A 22,351-nucleotide genomic window follows, 5' to 3' on the forward strand; every position below is an offset into this window, starting at 1 on the left:
CTGAGTGAGCAGTGGCTACTGTCTTGGGCAGTTCCTTTCCCTTCAAGGCCGCTGGCCTGTAAGTGGTAAAGTTGTGGGAGGGGGGTTGCCACGACTTGGACTCGGCTCGTCTAGATCTCGGACGCATGGACGCCTGCAGTGTACTTTTGCTGCAAAATTGCTTTAGCTGCCGTTCTGCCCTGCATGTCTGTCTGCCGCCACTGCACCTGGCTCACTCGCTTAGGCACGGGTGTACGGCAGGGTGGGGGGGAGGGGTCAGGTGCCAAGTTTCAGGACAGTGTGCAGCCTTTTGCCTTGTGAGTGCCCCTACCACCATCACTCCCTTAAAAAGACCCATAGCTTGGGCGGAAGGAAAATTTGAAAAACACTAAAGTCATAAGGATCAATAGCTCCACCCATATGGAGAAGGCGGCAGCTTCATCAAGACCGGGGGTGGCGGGGGTAAGTGGATCTCCATCACTCTTACTGCCTTAGTTGGCCCCATTAAATGGCATTCTTGCTCTCAGCGTTCTCTTTGACTTTTACCACCACTGATTACCTGCATCCACAATCCCACACAGCCTGCCACTATAGGCTGCCTTGTCGTCTAAGGGTTTAGAGTCATAGTGCATTATGGGCAAGCATAAGGCAACAACAATGGGGATGACTCCGCATCCATACAAGCCCAAGAGCATAGACACCATGCTTGAGAGAGCTATTGGGGTAGTTTCTACCGAGATTGCTAGGACTGAGCGAAAGTTGTCTATCGAGGTTGGAAGAAGCAAGGCGGGGGCACAGGTGGCTGTGGGGAGTTAGAGGTCCACAGCAGCACACTGGGGGGCGCTCCCATGCTGATGGACTGTCCAGTGGAAGATACCAATGGGGCGAGTTCTCATAGTTCAGTAGGAGCTGCAGATGCTGCAACAATGGTGGAGGTTAATTGTCGAACAAATCCCTGCGTTTACCTGGCTTCCCAGAGCCTAGACTTTGTAATTTCCTCCACAGAACCCACTGCCAGATGAAAAAGGCCCAACATTAAGGCGTCCCGACCTGCTGAAACCAAGACCTACAAAGGGGAAGGCTGGGGCGGGGGCGAAGCTTTGAATCTTGATTAAATCTTTGGGAAATTTGTTGAAATTCTGCAGGATTATCTTGTACCAATCAAGGAAAGCCTGGCTTATTGGCTAATTTTATTAGTGGCCGAGTGCCCATAAGCGAGCAGAGTGCACCCAGTACAAGTATGCTCAGAGCCCGAACTAGCTTTACTTAACTCCAATAATGGTTCCGAGATCCAGGACCACTTGACTGTGAAGATGTACCACTCGGATTTAAGAAAGAAAGCCAGAGGGATCCAAATCCCCTATGAAGTGGTCACTGTTGGTCCCCAGAGGATAGGGAACCCTGGCCACTCATTCGCTATCCTGTCTTAGAACACTGCAGGAATCCAGACGAAGATGGGAAAGGAGGATTGGGTGGGTTTTGTGTCAGGTTATGATGCAATTCTGTTACAAGAGACCTGGGTTGTGAACGACTTTCATCTAAATGGTTTCTGTTCCCACTGTACACCGGTTATCCCAGCTAAATCAGGGAGGGCAAAGGGTGGCTTGGCAGAGCTTACATCAGTCAAATGTGATGCGATGAAGGTTAAATTAGTATGCTGTTCGTTGGTCTGGACGTCCTCTCACATCACAACATACTGGGGGAAAGTATCTGATAAACTGACAGCTGCAACGGAAACCACAATTTTAACTCGGGGCGCACACTACTTGCTAGGCATTACTAAAGATAATGCACGCTGTAAGGACCTCAACAAATTCCTTGACCTGGCGCTGGTCCTGGCCAAACGCTCCTTAGCTATGGCCTGGAAGTCCCCGACGGGCCCCTCCACTAGGCATTGCCTGACCACCCTCCGATGTGCCTTGGTGGCCGAACATGAGACACTGGCAACAATACGTAATCACTATAGAAGCTAGCCTCTGCGATACACACAATAACGGGTGATGTATCAGTAGCACTGACGTCACAACCGGATGCCACACCTAAGATACCATGAGCACCCACACTAAGGCACACACACGAGTGGAGCGCTGGGTTACACATATGCGGGTGTGGCAAATAGACACAGCTGTCTCACTTTCAGGCTTGGCCCGACTGCACCTGCGCATAACATGGCATCTGCACTCTATAACTCCTCCACTATTCTATTCCCATTATAGCACCCACCACAGCAGGACCCTGGTAGTTCGCACTCCATATAAGCAACACATTTAGCGGTAACATATTTATGATGACCATAAGACAGGCACACTAGTTAGGTGGTATTATGTTTATATTTTTTTATATCATTTTTTGTTACAGCTTCAAACAGCAACATTTATTGATTGCCTATGAAGTGAATTAATGTCGTCATTGATTATCTGTAATGTTGGATATGGCGATTCGCCCCCCCACCAAGTGGGCACAACAATGCAAATGGAGATGTACTACAATATGTACAGCTGTATGGTGTTTTGAGTATAAAATGAATAAAGATTATTTAAAAGAAAAAAAATTGGTTGTTGTTTGCTCTGGTATCAAATGCTTTTACTCTCAGGCCTTACTACTGTGGATTTTTTAGTCGTTAATTTTTATCACAACATCTATGACCATAGAAATTTTAAAGTCGCCAATAATTTAATTGAGGAAATTAGCAAGGTAACCACTTCTAGACAGCCTCTATGCATTTTATGGGCTGGTGATTTTAACCGTAGAATTTGTGATTTTAGTGGTTCAAGTGTTTGTGGGGTCGAAAATAAGGATGAGCAACCTAGATGAATTTCTCCCACTCTGTTTATGGAGACACCCTGATTGGTATTTTAATTTCTTATGACCTGACTTCTGTATACAAGTTGGTTAAAAACTGTGACAAAGCCTATCCGTGGGAGGAGGACACAAGAGCACAATTGATTTTATGTTTCTATCAAGTAGCTATGGTGGTCTTGCTAAATTGCACCAATGACCATAATCCCAAAGGCGCCCTTAATCTAGACGTGCAGACAGGGAACTCAAAGTCAAATAACCCCCAAATTTCTGTTAAGGAGGTGGAGGGAGCAATAACTGAAGGTATCCTCCTCAAAGCGTTCGGCCCAGATGGGGTTCCCCCTTGACTTGGTTAAGGATAACCCCAACCTCTGGGCACCCCTTCTGATGAATATCTTTAGGGCTTCTATCACAGTTCCCATCCCTGTTTCATGGAAATAAACTATAGTGGTCCCCATCTTCAAGAAAGGGGATAGGAATGACCCAGCCTCTTACAGGCCAATATCGCTAATAGACGCAGGGCAGGGTCCTCTTGGTTCGTCTAGAAGAGTAGGCCTTTGCAAACATGGTGCTTTCTAAACCCAATATAGTTTTAGATGGGGGATGGGCATGACGGAATAGGGTCTGAACCCGTCACTGACTGTCAGTAAATACACTAAGTCCATAAAGTGCTCCTTACATCTGGCCTTCATGTACCTATCTAGAGCGTTTGACACTGTCAGTCGTGACAGACTGTGTTATATGATGGGAGAGATGAGGGTGGAGGAACTCCTTATTGCCCTTCTGTGCAGGCTACGTTTTAACACTACAGTTAAAATACGCTACAGCAACGATGGTGAGAGAACAGATTCAACTGTTTTGATGATGGGGGTCCGCCCGGGCTGTATACTGGCCCACTTTCTATTTCTTGCTTATAAAAACAGTTTAGAGGCCAATCTACTGAAAAAGGGTCTAGACTGTCCAAAAATCAGCCAGAACTTTGTTACAACATTACGTTATGCTGATGACGTGGTCCTTCTTGCAAGTTCAGCTATGAACCTGGAGAGATCCATAGACGCCTATGTAGACTTTATGTCTCCTCTGGACTTAAATGTGAATCACAAAAGGTTGTTTGATATGGTGTGTGGCCCCAAGTCAACAAAGTCAAAATCCTTCATCGTACAGGGCAATCGGGTCGAGAAAGTTCAAAAGGTTTCTTACTTAGGGACTCTTTTTAACACCTGGTTATCGCGGGACCAGCTGCTGACCCTCAGGCCACGGCAAACGACTAGAGCCACAGAGGCACTGTTTTGTTTTGCAGCAAAATTAGGTCGGAAGCCTATCAAAGAAATGACAACCATCTATAAAACTAAAGGCCTCTCAATCGCTCCTTATGGGGATAGAGTGTGGGGTTTCAGCAATTGTGGAAAAATCCAAGTAGTGGAAAATAACTTTATTAGAAAGATTTTGATTGTCCCTAAGAGTGCCTCAATAGTTTTTTTGCCACTTGGAACTGGGCCTTGAGTATATTACAGATCGCACTGGTCTTGCCACTTTGTTTTTATGGGAGAAACTCTGGCGTACACCGGAGCTGGATTTTTCAAGATCCATTATAATGGATTGCCTTTCCATGGCAAACACTGAAAGGATCCCCTAGCTCTGTTATCTGAAACGTGCATTCCGTGAACTGGGTGTAATAGAATTTTTTCATGACCCCTGTAAAAAGCTTCCTCACGTTTTGTTACTAATAAAGTCCTGATATTGTTCAAGTGACAGTGCACGCCACAACCAGCAATTAAACCAGCGAAGAGGCTTGAGAATGGGCAATATTTGTTTTGCCGCAAAGCAGATGCAACCCTACTTATATCTTTTTTTGGAGCCTCAACACAGGTTTTATCTAACTAGATTTCGCTTAAGCACGTTGCACTTTTTGGTAGCCTTTGCCAATCAAAGTGGTTTGCATGACTACCTTCCGCTTTGCCCATTTATTAACATTGCAAAACAATAAACCCTGCACTACCGTTTTGTTTTGTGCATAAAATTGAGATCCACATTTTAGCTTCCAATACTGAGGCCGTGCCAACCTAGGGCCATATGTATCAATGTCAGGTTTTGCGATTCTCAAATAGCGAATTTTTGAGAATCGCTATTTGAGAATAGCAAAACGCGATGTATGTAGGATTTGCAATAAATTTTGCGAATCCTACGTATTCCTTAATTGCGAATCGCAAATTGCGATTCGCAATTAAGGAATACCTCCCCATTCATTCCTATGGGCCTAAAGGCCCATAGGAATGAATGGGAAGACATTCTCAATTTGCAATTCCGAATTAGAAAATCGCAAATTGAGAATGCATTTTCAAGTGTGCCACCCCTGAAATGAGCATAGGTGCACATGTGGCGCACATACATGCCCTAAGGGCATGTGTGTGCGCCACATGCCACTTTGAGAAATGCAAAAATGTGCATTTCTGAAAGAAATCGCAAATTACCACCAACCTGTAGTTGGTGGTAATTTACGATTCCTTATGCCATATTCGCACAACTTGGGTGCTTCATACATTGCATTTAAGGAATCGCAATTTGCGATTCCTTAAACGCATTCGCAAAATAAGGAATCTCAAATTTTGAGATTCCTTAATTTGCGAGACAGTTGTGCTTTCATACATAGCACTAGGCCGAATTGCGATCGCAAACGCTGAAATTCTGCGAATTTCAGAGTTTGCGATCGCATTTTGCCTTGATACATATGGCCCCTAGTTCTCATAGAGAAGGTTTTAGTCACTTAGTTGCTCCACTCTTTTAATATTTGTGTTGCAGTCTTAAATTTGATAAGAAGAACCCTCATAATGCAAAAATGATAAGGATAACCGAGTGAATTAATTCATAGAGCATGCTATAGCGTTTTTCTTTTTTTTGCATATGCACTTTATCTTTCTCGCAGGATGGAAATGGGATTTTGTTGAGGCTATGACAGATTTGCTAAGAAATGTACATTTGAACAGTGTCATCGAGTTGCCATTTTGCTTCTTATTTGTTTTTATTTCTCATGGTTTTATAGGATTTAGTACTCTTTTAATGATCTCAAATATTTTATACCTAAATTAAGTTTTTTTCACTCCAGGACATATTTTTATTGAATGTACTGAGATTTATGTCCTTTTATGATTTGCTTATCAAATCAAATAAGGTTTATGATTTATTGATTGAAGGAGCACTGCTCATTATCTGGCACTATCTGCAGCCTGATGCTAATAATGTAAAATAAACTCAGTCTTCCCTTAACTATCAACATAATTGTGACCCTGCGCTTACTTAAAAATGAACTCAAGGCTGAGAACTACTCTGAAGTTGTCTGCGAGCTACTGGTAGCTCCCGATTGAATGGTTTGGAGACACCCAGTCTCGATGCTCTACACTTAGAGCTGATTTTATCCCTTTGATATGGCAATGTCCAGTGGTTCTTACCTATCGGAATAAGGGACAGGCATATTTGCACATGGAAGGAACAGTGTATATTGGGTATTCACCCAAGATCTGTGAATGGGAAGATAGAATACAATTAGATGTCTTAGTCCTTCTCCTGGCAAGCAGATGAACAGTCATTCATTGATTGAAACAAACAGGCTTGTTTGAAACAAGGGCCTGATGAAAGACCAGAAGGAATGGCTGTCGACAGAAACAAATAGTATGGGGCTGATGCAAACTGATGACAAGGCTTAGGAAGACCTGATGATGTGGAGAGAAATGTATGCTGCATTGTGTGGCTGAGACCCGAGCAAGAAAACTAGGAGAGAAGATTCAACGCCTGGGTCTTGTAACAAGTGAAACAGAAATGTTGTAGTACATGATCACCATTAATAACGACATATTAATGATCACTGTTTTGCCTAGATTTGGAATCTATTCGAACACCAATTGTATTTTTTCGTGTGTTTCTATTTGTTGCATGCTACTTAAATATCAACAGAATATTTTATGAAACAAATATTTAGTGCTGCAACACCAATCACGAGTTGGATTGTAAGTGACCCCCCTGTGAGGATTAAACCTGCTTCATTCTGTGTCTCAGGGAGCGAAAAGTGTCACTTGCTCTTCAGGAGAGTTGAACGATTTCCCACGTTTTGGGGTTGAGGTGAAGCCCTTCCTTATCCCTAAGTCATGTCCGACATCTTTGACAAACAGCACGCTCAATGAATGTGCGAGCCTGAAAGATAGACCAGTCTCATGCTATGGACACAGGAGAGGCACCTGTCAAAAGAACGAGGCATGGTGAATGAGAAGGAATGAGGTAAGAAAATATCAAAAGAAAAGGTACAAAAACACTTCTTCCTGCAGAGGAAATACTGGAGGAGGGTGTAACACAGGCTCCTGCGGCACAGGGGTTTGCATCCAACCCTTTACGGGGCCCGAACCCTTCAAGGGGCCCTTACTCAGTCCAAAGCCAATGCATATCTGCGAGACTCGATTGCCCCTCATCACATTCTAACGGGGGAGGACCGCCATTTTCTGTTATGCCACTGGACTGGAAAAACTAGCAGAGGCCCTTACACATTCAGTAAACGCAACACCCTCACCTGCGACAAAACCGAGTTGTTAAGTATTCTGAGAAATCAGTAATTCTTAGGAACCTCTCTCAATAAGTGGAAAAATAAACAACTTAATTGACTCTCTGGGGCAAGATGTTACATGATATTTTCCAAAGTTCTTAAAATCACGTTTCACTGTATTTCAGTTCTAAAATCACAGTGCTGCAGTTTTGTTTCAATCAAACGTACCTTTATTTGTCTAATTAGGTACATCGAATTATTAAAAAAATAAAGATAAACATTTCATCTTACGGACATGCTATCCGGTTACCATTACTTGCAATTTGAAATAGTTGAATGCAATTTTTTTTTTTTAAATGTGCTTTAGAATCCAGCGCACACCTGGAGGTATTCTATCTTTTCTTATTACAAGAGAATGCCACGATGCTTGAATGCATCTTGTAGGTTTAACTTTTTGAAGTTTTGTCGTGTCTGCCGGGTTAATAGAACATGTTACTTACCTTCCGTAACGCTCTTTCTGGTGGATACTCTATCTCATCGCAGCTGTCACACTAGATCTGGAAAACTCTAAAACAGTACTCCTGCACCCCTGTCGGTGGCAGCATGCTGCGCTGCGTTGACGTTGTTCCACTCCAGAAGTGACAAATGGAGTAGAATATAGGTGCTATCAATGCACTCTTACGAGAGTCTTTCTTAGGCTTGTCCACACCAGATGCAGAGTCCAACAGCAAATTGATATGACTAGTGTGAAGATCTCTAGATTGGGACTTTCTTAGATGGAAAAGAATCCATTACACAGAACGGGGAGGTGGGAGCACGCTGAAGAATCTGTGGTTAGAGTATTCACCAGAAAGAGCATTACTGAATGTAAGTAACATTCTTCTGATTGATACTTCTAACTGCAGATTCCTCATCTTGTGAATAGACAGTGACGTAGTACCTCCCTAGGCAGTGAGTCTGTGGAACAGCTCCGATCAAAAACTCCTGCAGGACACTTCGGGAGAAATGGCCATCTCGACGGACCAGACTATCAAGGCAATAGTGCTTCGTAAACATGTGCACTGATTTCCATGTAACAACCTGACAGATGAACAAGTTACTTACCATTGGTAACACCTCATCTGGTATAAACTATTTAGCCACAGACTCCTTAGCTTTGACTATCCCTAGGCGTCAGCCTGGATCCGGAATATTTTCAAGCAGTAACCCTGCACGCCGGTTGGCATTGTCCGCACTGGAACTGATGTGCTTGGTACTTATATCGGCCACATCTCGGCGTGCTGACATCAGTTACTTTCGCAACTTTCCCCGCCAGGAGTACGGAGCCACAATGAGAACTGACCATTGGTGTGGAAAAGACTAAGGCCCTGAGAAAGGTGTCCCTTACACCTGAACCGCTTTAATGAGTGGCAAGTATGGAAGGGGCAGTAAGGAGTCTGTGGCTAGTTAGAGTCTCTACCACATAAGGTGTTACCAAAGGCAAGTAACTTGTTCATCTGATCGAGACCTCTAGCCGCAGATACCTTACCTCTGTATAGATACCCAAGCAATATCTCCCTGGAGTGGGTGTGCAAACTTGATTAAATCACAAAGTCCTGCAGGACCGAATGGGCAAAGTGCCCGTCCCAAAGGACCTATATGTCTGACCGATGTCCAAGAGAGGAACGCCGCAGACTAACGCAGTGGTCGCAGCCTTGGCTCTGGTAGAGTGAGCCCACAAACACCCAGGAGGCTGTCTCTTGGTCAACGTGCAGTTGATCTTCATGCACAGGACAATCTATTGTGAGATGGTTTGCTGTTGTACAGCTTGACCCTTTTTTTGCTCCCACATAACCCACAAAGAGTTGTGGAACTCTATTTCAAGGTAGAACGGCAATGCTTTTTTTGGGTACTGGCAGTGGAGTCTCTTCTCTTCTTCGTAGGGATGAGGTGGAGCATAGAAAGTAGGCAGGGTGATGTTCTGGCCTACATGGAATAAAGTCACAACCTTTGAAAAGAAGGAGACACGCATCCGGAAAACCACCTTGTCTGGGTAAAAGGTGATATATGGAGGGTGTGAGGAGAACGCTTGCAGTTCGCTGACCCTCCTGGTCAATGTTACGGGCACTAAAAAGGCAGTTTTGATGGTCAATAACCTAAGAGGACAAGTGTGCAGAGGCTCAAATGCTGCACACATGAGAAAGGTGAGGACCAGATTGAGACCCCTCTGAGGCATGATGAAGGGCGAAGGTGGAAACATATGTTGCAGACCTTTAAGAAGCCTAACCACAACAGGTGACTTGGAGAGACAGGTGGCCCGGCAACTGCAAGAATGTCAAGATGGTGGACTGTGCCCACAGCAGAGTCCTGCTGGGTCAAAGACTATGCACACAAGAAAACTCATGAGAGAGGTGCAGATAGGGGGCAACATTGTGGGAAGCACACCATGACAAAAATTTACCCCAACGGCCGGCATATAGAGAATTGGTGAAGGGACGCCTGGCTCCCATAGTAACATCACAGACTTCGGGAGGATAGTCGAAAGCTGTCAACTGTCACCGCTCAATCTCCACGCATGTAGGTGGAGGGTGTGCAGGTATGGGTACACAACCCTGCCCTGTGCTGCAACAGAGGATCTTCCTGAAGAGGCAGCCTCACTGGAGGACTGATGGCCATGCTCAACAGCTCGGGATACCAAACTCTCTGTGCCCAATCCGGAGCCACAAAAATGACTTGATGTTCCTGATCTTATTGAGAACTCTGGGCAGTAGTGGTATTGTCGGAAAGGTGTACAGGAGGCTGCAGGCTGGAGCTCCACTTGACACAAAAAGCCTCTGAGTGAGACTCCTCTTGGAAACTCTACCTGCAGAACTGCTGACAGTGCGCGTTCTCAGCAGTGAACAGATCTAACCAAGGCTGTCTCCACTGCTGAAAGAGACACTGCACCACCTCAGTGTGGAGGTGCCGTTCATGTTTGCTAGTCATCGGAGTTTGTCCACTCTGGTGTTCAGAGATCCCACCAGATGCTGCATCACCAGGGAAATGCCCTGACGTTCCAACCATGTCCACAGGCGCAGGGCCTCTTGAAACAGTATCCACAACACCTACCCACCCTGTTTGTTTCAGTACCACACAGCGGTGGTGTTGTCTGTAAACACCTGCATCAGCCTTCCCAATTGAAGGAAGAAAGATTTTTAATGCCAAGCAAATTGCCCGAAGCTCTAATAGGTTTATGTGAAAATTGGATTCTGCCAGAGACCAAAGTCCTCTGATCTCTACATCTCCCAGATGGCCAACCCAGCCCACGAGTGATGCATCTGTCACCACAGTGGTTTGGGGAAGGGGGAAGGCTCTGCCACTGACCCAATCGCTGTTCGTCAGCCAACAGTGCAGTTCTTTTGCAGTTCCCTCCAAAATCTTGATCATGTAGGAGAGGTTTTTCCTAATGCTGCGGCCAATGGGCCTTCAGGTCCCACTGCAGAGCCTGTATATGCCAGCGGGCATGTGTTACCAGCAGGATGCAGGAGGCCATGAGGCGCATCAGCCTCGGAGTCACTCTCACCAAAATCCAGGACAAAGGCTGAAACATCAGCATCATAGCCTGAATATCCTAGACTCGTCACTCGGGAGGGTAGACCCGTAAATGCACCGTGTCCAGAACATCTCTGATGAAAGGAGGCGTCTGAGTGGGAGACAGTTGTGACTTTGGCATGTTGATAGTGAACCCCAGCGAGTGTAGGGGGTTCGCTGCAGTGTGGTGGTGGGTGACAACTGCCTGGGGCGAGCCCGCCTTCAACAACCAGTCATTGAGGTAGGAGAAGACTGAATTCCCCAACCTCCGCAGATGGCTTGTGACCAACACCATCACCTTGGTGTATAGCACAGGGGTGGTGGTAAGGCCGAAAGGTAGCACAGCAAACTGAAAGTGCTTGTAGCCCACGTGAACTGCAGATAACATCTGTCGGCTAGCAGGACGGGGATGCGGAAATATGCGTGCTGCAAGTCTAACTCTACCATTTAGTCCCAGATCTAGGGCAGACAAAACTTGGGTGATCGTTGGCATTTTGAGTTTCTTCTTCAAGGGGGTACTCGAAATCCTCTGGATCTAGTCTGATGTCTAGGGCTATTCAAAGGTAAGGAATCTGCAGCTAGACGTCTCTATCAGATATTCAAGCCAGAGACTTTGTGTGCCAATGCAAGTGGCTGTCTCAGCTCACGTGGAATGAGCCTGTAACCCTTCAAGGGGCTGCTTCTTAGTGTGTAGCAGATTTTAATGCAGAGGACTATCTATCTTGAGATGGTTCTTTTCTGCACAACTTGCCTTTCTTTGCTCCCCAAAAGCCCTCAAAGAATTGTTCATCCATCTGATGGCAGTGGCGGCTGTTACGGAACAGGTAGGGCGGCGGGAACAACGGGGATTTGAAAAAATAAAAGAGATCACTTCCCTGTGAAGGCCGCCGCCTCTCCTCTGTTCTCTCCTCTTCCTGACTCCCAGCAACAGTGAAGTATACAGGCTCCCAGACTCCCCTAAGCCAATCACAATGCTGCTGTCACAAGCACGACAACAGTGTTGTGATTGGTCTGAGCGGCCTGTTTGGCCACTCAGGCAGTGCCTGGGACAGTTCTCCTGTGCAACACAGCCAGGTGGAGAAATGCTAAGTGTGCATGTCTGTTTGGCCGGCCCAAAACGGCTGGCAAAACTGTCACGCACACTTATGGTGCACCAACCACTACTCCTCCTTCCTGTGACCCAATACCGCCCTAATCAGGCCCCGAAGCTCGTACTAAGAATAAAATGATATGTTATCATTTTATTTTTTCCCTTTTTACACTGCTCAGAGAGAAGTGGGGCGACGCTCCTTCGCCTTAGAGGAGGAGATGCCACTGCCCGATTGTCTCTGTACGATCAATATAGAAACTGAGGGCTCTCTTGGGATCTAAACAATGGAGTCTCCCCTGTTTCAAGGGATGAGGAATAGCAAAGCAGTTCAAATAGGTGATATCCTGACCAACATGAAAGGGCGAGAGGCATAAAGCTTCCTGGCAAAGGAAGACCCCATTGCACCCTGCTTGCTGCAGTACGATATGGCGGTGATGCAGTCTGTGAGAACCTGTTCCAATCTCCCCATCAGGTTTGGCAGACTCAACTCCAACATAGAGACTGATGTGGAGTCAAGTTTCTGCTGAAGACCGGAGTCCTCCAATCTCAATCTCTCCCAGTCGATGCCCCCAACCCAGCAGCGGTGACCACTACAGATCCTTTGTAGTCTCCTTCGAAACCTAGATGGAATCTGATTAGTTTCTCTGGTGCTATGCCGAATGAACTTAAAGGTCCCACTGTGGAGCCTGCATATGCCACCTAGTATGGTCAACCAGTAGGATGTATCAGAACAGACCCAGGAGCCTCAGAGTCATCTTCACTGAAAATCCAGGACAGAGGCTGGAACATCTGGATCATAAGCCTAATGCCCTGGACTTTCCACTCCGGGGAAAAGGCTTGAAATTGCACCGTATACAGGATGACTACGGTGAACGCAAGCGTCTGTGCAGGAGACAGGTTGAGCTTCAGCACAATGACAGTGAACCCTAATGATGTTAGAAGGTCCCCCATCATCTGGAGGTGGTCTAGGACTGCTTGAGTCAAGCCTGCCTTCAATAGTCATCGAGGTAGGGGAAGACAAACACCCAACCTCCGAAGGACTGCTGTAACCACCGACATTACTTTCGTGAACACAGTACAGGGAGTGGTGAGGCCCTAATGGAGCACAGCAAACTGAAAATGTCCCTGCTTCACTATCAACCACAGATAATGGATGTGGGCTTGCTCAACATTTCCATCCATTTTGATTCACGGTCAGGGTGGTGGAAGGGGGACGGAGGGTCACTGGTTAACCCTACTGGTGGACGCCTGAATCACCAAGCTTTCTGGTATAGGATGCTGTGTGAGAAATTAATGGTCTCCTGGCGTTGGCCTGTGGCAATAAGCGGTATGCCTGCTGACCGGGAAGCCAGAGCATGGTTTCTCCCAGGTGCCCAACAGCGTGTCCGTAAGGCCCCCATTACAGGGCAGGAGAGGTTCGGTATGGATCTGGCCAGGCTGAAGGACCTCTGTTTTAGTCTTAACCTCCATAGTGGGGAGCTGCCGGTCTTGGACCTCTGCAATTCGTATGATACCCACTGCAAAAGATGCACTCTCCTCTGTGGCAGAGCCAGGGAGAGACTAGTCCGGTGTTTGGGGAGTTGTCCAAACCCCTAGCATCCTGCAATACTTCATACCAATTGTCCTCATCATACTGTGGGACAAACGTGTACATATCATCATAGTGCAGTTTGTCTTCAGAATCTGACTTGAGAAGTTGATGCACCATGTGTGCACTGCCACATGATATGGGTCGTGTATCAGAATCAGGAGGATTTTCGGTAGAGTGCCAAAGATACATAGCATGGCATCCCTAAAGGCCTCCCTTGCTGTGACATTGCCCACAGACCTGGAAATTCATGGTGCATGGGGACCAGACTCTGCATCGACTCATCAGGACCTCGGGAGAGACCGGGTGGCACTTTAATGCCCTTCAGCCTTTTCTGTAGACCAGAAGAAAGGGGGCAATTATCTCTTGTATTTCTTATGCTTCTTCTTGGATTTACCCAAAAACCTTCACTGTGACGAAGAACTTCAGTAGGAGCAACTTCAGGAGCAGGAACGGGACCTTTCTTTTGATCTCGGACAGGCAAGACCGTCTTGTGGTGTTAAGTGACAGAGCTTTGCTATCCCATATGGCCTTCTTCTGGGAGCAGTTGTAGTAGGTCCTGGAGTCGTGGTCTGATACGAAAAACCAGAGACATACCTGGTAGGAATCAGTCACAGACATCTGCTTGTGACAGTCCCTAAAAGGCTTAAACCCTGCTGTTTTAGGAAGGCCATCATTACATTTTTGTGAAAATCTCACCCTCAAATGTTATTCCCTGCTAAAAAAGTGAAAATGCCTCAAACAAAATTAAGGTGGTGGAGGAGGAGAGTGCTACTCATTTTCTTACAACACAGCAAGGGTGACTGGGATGTAAAGGCTTGGAAGGATGAGTGAGAACGGTAGGATGATCTGAGGTGGGCCTAATCAGTTTGGCCTTTCAGAGCATGTTTTGTTAAGTTACCTTCACCTCTACAATTTTCAACAATAATTCACACCACTGAGATACGCCTGGATGCTGAAATACTGACATCCTGCCATAACCCTTCTATATTGATTACTCCCTGCTTTGTTAATATACATCTTAACTTAAGTTGGTATTCTCTCCAAGTGTTTGTTTAGAGCTGGTCAGTCAGATCCTCAAGCTGTTATGGTCCTTTATGTTGATGACTGGGAGTCGTCCTCTCGGCCTAGCGTTTGTGATACTATGTGAGATGTTCCCTTGAACTATGCATCTTCTGTAGCAGGGTTATCTGCCAGTCTTCTCTTCGGTGTCAGCTTTGAAGTCTCTGTCCTGTCTTCTGGTGGACCTGCTTCTAAGCCATCTATAATTCCCTTCTCCGACTGCCAGCTGCTCTGGATCCAGAGTGTATGCAAGGATCTTGTGCAGAGACAGGTGGGTTGTGATTTTGGATGCAGGTTGCCAGTTTCAGGGGTCTGCTCAAGTAGGCTCATGTTGTTCTTTGGTCAAACTGGCTTGTTGCATGAGCTCTGAACCTTGTCGGATGGACTACTTGGATATGGGGGTGGGGGGGGGGGGGGGGGGGGGGCTTGGGATTTCTCTCCATGCTGGTGGTATGTTAGGGGGATGTGGAGAGGATACGTATGGATCACATTGTTGGATACCATCAGACCTGAAGCTCAGTATTCTTGGTGATACCAAAACCTACAGAGTCACCAACAGGTACCCTGCATGGGTCATGGTTTCAGTCCTGGTTCAATTGCACAGTTACACTTGATTCACTGTAGCCTCCATCAGTTAGGTATCTATGTTAGAACAGGCAAATTATTGGACAGCATGCATTCAGTATGATGAGGGAACGTGTGCTCGAGTGTCTCTGGCTGGAGGTAAAGTGGAGAACGTGTAGCATGGGGGGATGACATCCCAGTTTCACTTGATTTGCAGTAGCCATGAGTTAGATATTAATTTGTCGGATCAGGCAGATGTAAAGGACAAAACAGTAACTTTATTGGGATCAATCTAAACTCTTTTGTTGACAATAACATATTATTATATATCGTCTTAATTGTACAATACATTCATTAAATTTAAGTGTAACCTCCAAACACCTCCTTCAGTATTACAATTTGTCAACACTTCAGTTGCACAGGAAAGCATGTGGTGGCATGCCCACTAGGTTATAATAAATACATGCATGAGTAGGACAGGATACATTTACATGGCATCCCTTATTTAAGTTTCTATATTTATACACATACCTGAAGGTGTTTTGACTTATTAGAGATTGTTTTGTATTATTTTAAAAGTGAGTTTACACTACCTTGTGTAGTCCTGAGGAGGCCATTAAACAAACTGGCCGAAACAACTCTACTATATATTAGAACTAGAGGGAGTACACACTGACAGCGAAAAAGAAAAGAAAGAGAATAAAAAAATAAAGATATAAACTGCCGGCCTAATCATATTGAATGATCTACATTTAACCATTAGGCGATGGCTACAGTGAAAGTGGACTATCTCTTGGCATACCTGGCTTAAAAACATGCAATTGGCACTCCACCCATATGCTTATGAGGACAGGGTGACTGTGGTTTTTAAGTTTTTGCATTTTTTCTTTAAAAAGTATTTACATAATAAATTGTTTATCTATTGTAACACTGAAGGAGGTGTTCAGAGGTTAATATTAAATTTAATTAATGTACTGTACCAGTGACAATCATGTCCTATAATATTACGTTATTGTCGACAAAAGAATTTAGATTGATACCGCTACATTTACTGTTTTTTCCTTTATATATGATTAGCGCAAAACTCTAGAGGGTTTTTCGAGCCACCCCTTATGTCTAGTGGATCAGGCAGATGGGCAGACCGCATCTATTCAGTAGGGTAAGCGAACGTGTGCTCACAAGTGGCTTTGGCTGGAGGATAAGTGAGACCCATGGCATGCGGGTGACACTGACATGCTCAGTTCCAGTCCTGTGCTCATGAGTGGATTTGGAACAAGTAAAAGTGGAATCCCTAAGGTGGCATTCACTAGGTTTTGATACTCTTGTAAGTCAAGAGAAGTGTTCCTTACAGACTTCTGCTTTCTGGTAATCTCGGTTTGGAATTTGTGTTGGTCTGTTTTGCCTGGGGATCATTGCAGATGTGAATCAGAAGGAGTACTGCTAGGGATTTGTTCGTATCTTTAGCCTAGATGGCAGGAATCTGCTGGATCTAAGTGTTGTGTGATCTTTGTAAGCAAAAAGTGTACATTCCAAACCCACATCCAAAAGGACACCTTAAACAAAACGACAACCAGACATCAAAGATCATGCAGATAAGCAACAACACACAAACACCCAAGAAAACAAATTAGACGATCCCCTACATGCCTTACACAACACATTACATGCAGTTGGGCCTTAATGAGATTACAACAAGCAAGAAAATAAACAACAATCACAAAAATGCACACTGGATGACTCACATAGGAATGTAGCGCAGTGCCTATGCAACAAGGTACTTGTACATTCCTGTGCACCGAAAACCAAAATCCGCTAGGAAACAATACATAAAGTATAACAGAATATATTTCACAGAAATCTGAGGACACATCAACGCAGATCAAATACACCATACAAGTGGGTATCACAGGGTTCACAAAAGTTCTAACATTAAGAAATAAACAATCACAACTCTCTGCAAAACAAAATGGTCATAACATATTTGTCAGTAAAACACACAAGCATCCGATAAAAGGCACCATATAGTTGGAAAGGTGAGTTCCTACAGATATAAAATTGTAACCTAAATATGACTAAGACAGAACAGGAGGTTCTTGATAAAAGCTCACATAAATATGTTAACCCAAAGATCAACAGAAGAACCTCTTCAATTTTTCAATTCATACAAATTTGTCTACAAGTCTAATCATTTAGCCTCCTACTATACATTCATGCGGTCTTGAAAGAACTTTGAAATGTCTGTCTAGGTGATATTCACAAGTCCAAAAGACAGGTTCTTTGATGAAAGGGTGTGGTGCTGGATTTTGATCGCCATACTGGAGAAGATTTCTTGATAAAGTCTGCATGCAGAACGCTTTCACCCACAGGAGGACAATCCAGACACAGCCAATGGTGTGGTCAATCAGGATGAATGAGTATCATCTTTGTAGTGAGCTGTTTTATCTATCCCGGACTGTTTGAGCTTGAACAAAATCATCGCCAAAAAAGAAATTGGCAGGAATAAAATAAAGTATCTGACCTGTGCACTGTATGATGTTCCCTCTTGAATTGAGGTAGTGACAACCTGGCTGCGAAGACATCACATTTTTTATTTCTTGTGATGTGGAAAATGTTCAGCTGTGGGGCCAGCATCCCTTCACAACCCCTTAATCAATCTAACCCCACCCGCCTACCCCATCAACCCACCTGACAAGGTGTACACAAACTTTGCTATTGGATAAGATGTCTCAATAGTTCATCTGGTTTGTATTTTGCAGTCCACAATGATGCATCACTGCCTGTCTCAGAATGCACTAGCAAATCGACTAAGGGACTCAAGGAGTTTGAATTTCATCATACTTTTATTATACTGCGCAGCTGGAGTTGACCGTTCTTGGACCAAAAAGGGATTTTACATGAACGATAGTAAAACAGCTTGATGAGTTATGATGAGATTTCTCAGTTCTAATACATTGATGTGGTCGGATTTGTCCTTTATCAGCCACTTATATTGAACTGTTAGGCGAGTCATGACCAACGAAACAAAGCAGGGATGCATGCATTACTATTCACTGAGACAAGAGTTGTTACTGGAAGGGAGTGCCTTTCAACAGGTCTTCCCTCCAATACCAGCCACCATGTTAGTGGCTAAAGAACGGATACAAATAAAGAAAGCTCATCTTCCTAATTCCCTGATCTTTACATATATTGTTTCTTGAGCCACTCCTGCAGCATTCTTGTGCAAGCTTGCAAAGAAAACAATAAATATACTTGATGTGTTCAAATCCTGAAACTGAGAAAACATTTGTGCTATTTTATATAGAAGTCAGATTGCCCTTCTAATGACACTATAATGTTATTGTCCAGCAATGATCCCAGGAACTGCAAGCATTGCTTGCACTGCAGAATCTGTGGATTCAGTGTAATTTATCTGAAGTCACAGGTTCACAGTCTTTAGTATCACCCTGACGTTTTAGTGTGCAGTCTATTTTTAAAAAAAAGATGATCTTGGTCTTTGTGGACATCTCCTGCCTTCGGGATAAATGGATTGACACAGTGGTAGAGACATCTTACTCATCATACACTAGAAGAGTAGCGATCATTATTATGGAAGACATCACCCTTCAACCACATATGATACAAGATGTCAATGTCAGATAAAATATCCTATATGGCACTCTTGTGGGCAAATTTGTCACAATCGTCTGCATATATGGTCCAAATATAGATAGAATATGTAAAAAAGAGAGGGACCCTTGGTAACCCAAAGGGCTAGGGTTCAAACAAGTTTTTTGCAAAAAAGTCTAAATATAGATAGCCCAGAATCCTACCATTGAATGTGGCTTAACATAATGAAACTTGGACCTGAAGCACTTATTTTGAGGGGGAAGCAGATTTAAATATTGGTATATATCTTTTTCTAAATAGATCCAACTTGGTACAACAATCTCATCTCAAGGCTACATTGCAACTGAATTTGATCATCGTCTCGATGGAGTTGACATCTGGTGCCTAATAATCCCGTGACACTAAAGGCTCAAGCATAACTAGAATACACAATCTGTGGTTATGAATGGTCTATTGGTTGGATACAACAGATGACGGGCATTGGCAGACAAAAAAGCAAAGCCTAAAAAGAGTATAAGGAGATCGACACTAGGGAACTAAACTAACAGGGTAGAGAAGGCAAAGCTAGGGCATATGGCAAGGGCGATAGGCTGAGTAGGACACTTGTGCATGTTCTCAGACTCCCTTTGACCAACTGAGGCATCTTTCAAATTATCCATGATGACAAGGCCATACAGGAGGCTGATGCTTAACTACATTTTACTACTATAACCAGAATTTGTTAACTTTTATTCAGTTATATTGGTCCAATATGACTCCCACTAAGGCAGATCTTTATTTATTCCTTGACATGATTGAACGAGCCTGGCTCTGCAATGTACAGCAGTATCCATTATCCTTTCTCTACTGATGAAATAATTCATTTAGTCCGGAGTATATTAAGTGGATGAACCCCTGGGGCTGATGGCCTGAAAGTGCAGTTTTAAAAAGAGTATCCCTGGATACTAGCACCCCATTTGGTGGCCATGTATGAAGAGGCTAAACAGACAAGCACACTACCCCCTCTTTCTCTATGAAGCTATGATCTTTACAATCCTAAAACAAAACAAATCGCCAGAGGGATGTGACTTGGAGTGCCTGTTATTGATAATTAACACGCATAATACATTTTTGGCTACACTGCTTGTAAACAGAATCCTTCCTTTACTTTTCAATTCAATTACACCTAACCAATCAGGGTTCATACCTGGACGATCTACATCCCTCAACGTATGCACTATTTCCGCCTTGATCCACCAACTAGACCCAAAGATAAATGCAGCTGCATTCCTGGGCGCCACTAAGGCTGCTAATTTTGGAATGGCAGTACCTGTTCCTAATATTGGAGCGCATTGGTTTCAGTGGTAACTGCACTAGATGGATTAGGCTTTACATCTTCATCTCACAGTGAGCATTCAGCTAAATGGGCTGATTTCCAATCCTATACGAAATATCTGGGTGAACTAGGCAGGGATACCCGCCTTCCGCAAGTTATTTGCAACTGCTTTGGAGCATGACACAGTACCACGCAAGAGTCCTTAGCTGTTCTAAATATGCCTTATTATGTCACTCTGTGCTGATGATGTTACATTCTTAAGTCAGAGACATCTCGCCATTAATAGGTGAATTCATGGGCTCTTTGAAATAGCGCAAATAGTCTGTTAAATCTCTGTTAAATATTTTAGGATCTGCATTAGTAGGGATATTGACACTACTACGCTGGAAAATTACAGCATGGATGTCTCTAGACTCGAAGTCCAGATCGCCGGCTGGATCAGGTTGCCTTTATCCTTGGCAGGAAGACTGGCCATAGACAATATGGATGTCCTCCTGAGATTTTTATACCTCTTTTTAAATCTTCTTGTACCTCTTACAAACACTTTTTTACCAGGCTGAAATAATTCAAGATCAAGTTAATCTGGGCCAGCAAACAGACTGTAATGCGAGGGGAGATGGTAACTATTCTGTTCAACCAGGGCGACCTTTCAGCTACAGATTTCGAGCTCTATTACTAATACTTCCAGGCTCACATCACACACTTCTAATTTGATCCCACACCTTTCCAGACACACACACCTCAATCGAGGTGGACACCGCTGATCCCATTCCACTTCAAACAATCCTTTGTTCACTTGTATCGAGACCTACCATTGTGATGAAATACTGCATATTGCATTGTCTGGGCAGGGGACAGGCTTCAATATAGGGTTCATCTCGATTAGACATGCTCCTGGAATACAATTTGTCAATAATCCTAGCTTATCCCTTACGAGTGAACCGAAAGTGGGAAAGCAGTTTAAACATCTCCAACTACGCACTCTTGGGGACTTGAATCAAAATTCTGTTGCCCCCAGACAGCTGCCCTCTCCACTAATTATAAACTAAGATAGACACACATAAAATGTGTACACAGTATATATTTTACCCTGGCAATACGAAACCCGTTCGACCTCAGAGCCAACTCAAACTGTGCTTGATGCAGAGCCCAAAATGCTGGATTCTTTCATTTGGAGTGGTTTTGTCCAACAATCACCAGAGTCTGGGATTAGGTATTGAGGCTACTGATTGAAAAGGTTGGATTTACAGTACCTTGTACCCCACCCCTTGTCTGGCCCTTCTGGTCTATGTCAAGGACATTCCACCTACAGTCAGAAAATATACTTCCTTAACATTCCAGTTGGTAAAATGAAGAGTGGCAATACACTTAGGACATGGCCCTTCTCCCAGACTCAAAGACTAGCTGAAAGATGTAACACATTGTAATGAGCAACAGGATTCCTATTGGAAACTGACGTTAGGATATCTGGGGACCTCTTAGAACATACCTTTTGTCATGTTTGACGTAGAATCTGGCAACACCACTAATAGCGGGACTAGATAAATCTGAGGGTATGGAGGTTCTGTGACACCGCCTGCCTGATTGAAGCTACTGTCATAGTGTAATTAACATATCCTTGATATTCTGCACTGACGATACTGATTCTGAGGTGGACGTGGGGCATACTGGGAATTATTGGCGCTACCTGACTGTTCGCTTATGTACGTATAATGCTAGCGTACTTGATCCTATAACTTGTGGCTCTCAGTATGGGAATGAGCATTTTCTTCCGCTATTGAAAATGAAATCTTCAATTAAAAAAATAGTTACAAAAATAATTTGCGCATAATCATTTTCAGTCTCCATAGCAACATTGTCTTCACTACCACCATGCCTCTGGAGAATATGCCTGGATCAATCTTCAATCCCGGGTCTATTGTCCACATCCTGATACTCCTTTCTGAAAACAAAGATAATATGAAGAAATGCCACCATTCTTCATTTCTGCACTTATTTGCTATTTCAACATCTAGTACAGGTTTTAACTGGTCTCTGATCTTTTTTACCTCAAAAGAAAATAGTGGAAGAAGAGGACCAAAGGTTGTGCTTATATGTAGACGCTGGTGTACGTCAGAAGCATGCAAAACTACAATTTCACTCTTTTTCTTAGGAAAAAAAAACCGAAAAAAAACCCCGACCCCTTTATTTTACTGAGCGAAGGTGCTACTATTTCCGACAAACATACGGCTTTATATAAAAGAAAGTTGATTCTGCAGACGTCGCCTCTGT

General features: G+C 44.2%; 1 protein-coding gene across 1 annotated transcript in view; it reads right to left on the minus strand.

Annotated features, from left to right (window-relative positions):
* The window catches only part of ABHD10 (abhydrolase domain containing 10, depalmitoylase), a 161,900-nt gene that overhangs the window by 27,472 nt on the left and 112,077 nt on the right, over positions 1-22,351 (minus strand). The gene's annotated exons all lie outside the window — the stretch shown is intronic.

This window comes from Triturus cristatus, chromosome 8 (assembly GCF_964204655.1).
Source record: "Triturus cristatus chromosome 8, aTriCri1.1, whole genome shotgun sequence".
Taxonomy (NCBI): domain Eukaryota; kingdom Metazoa; phylum Chordata; class Amphibia; order Caudata; family Salamandridae; genus Triturus; species Triturus cristatus.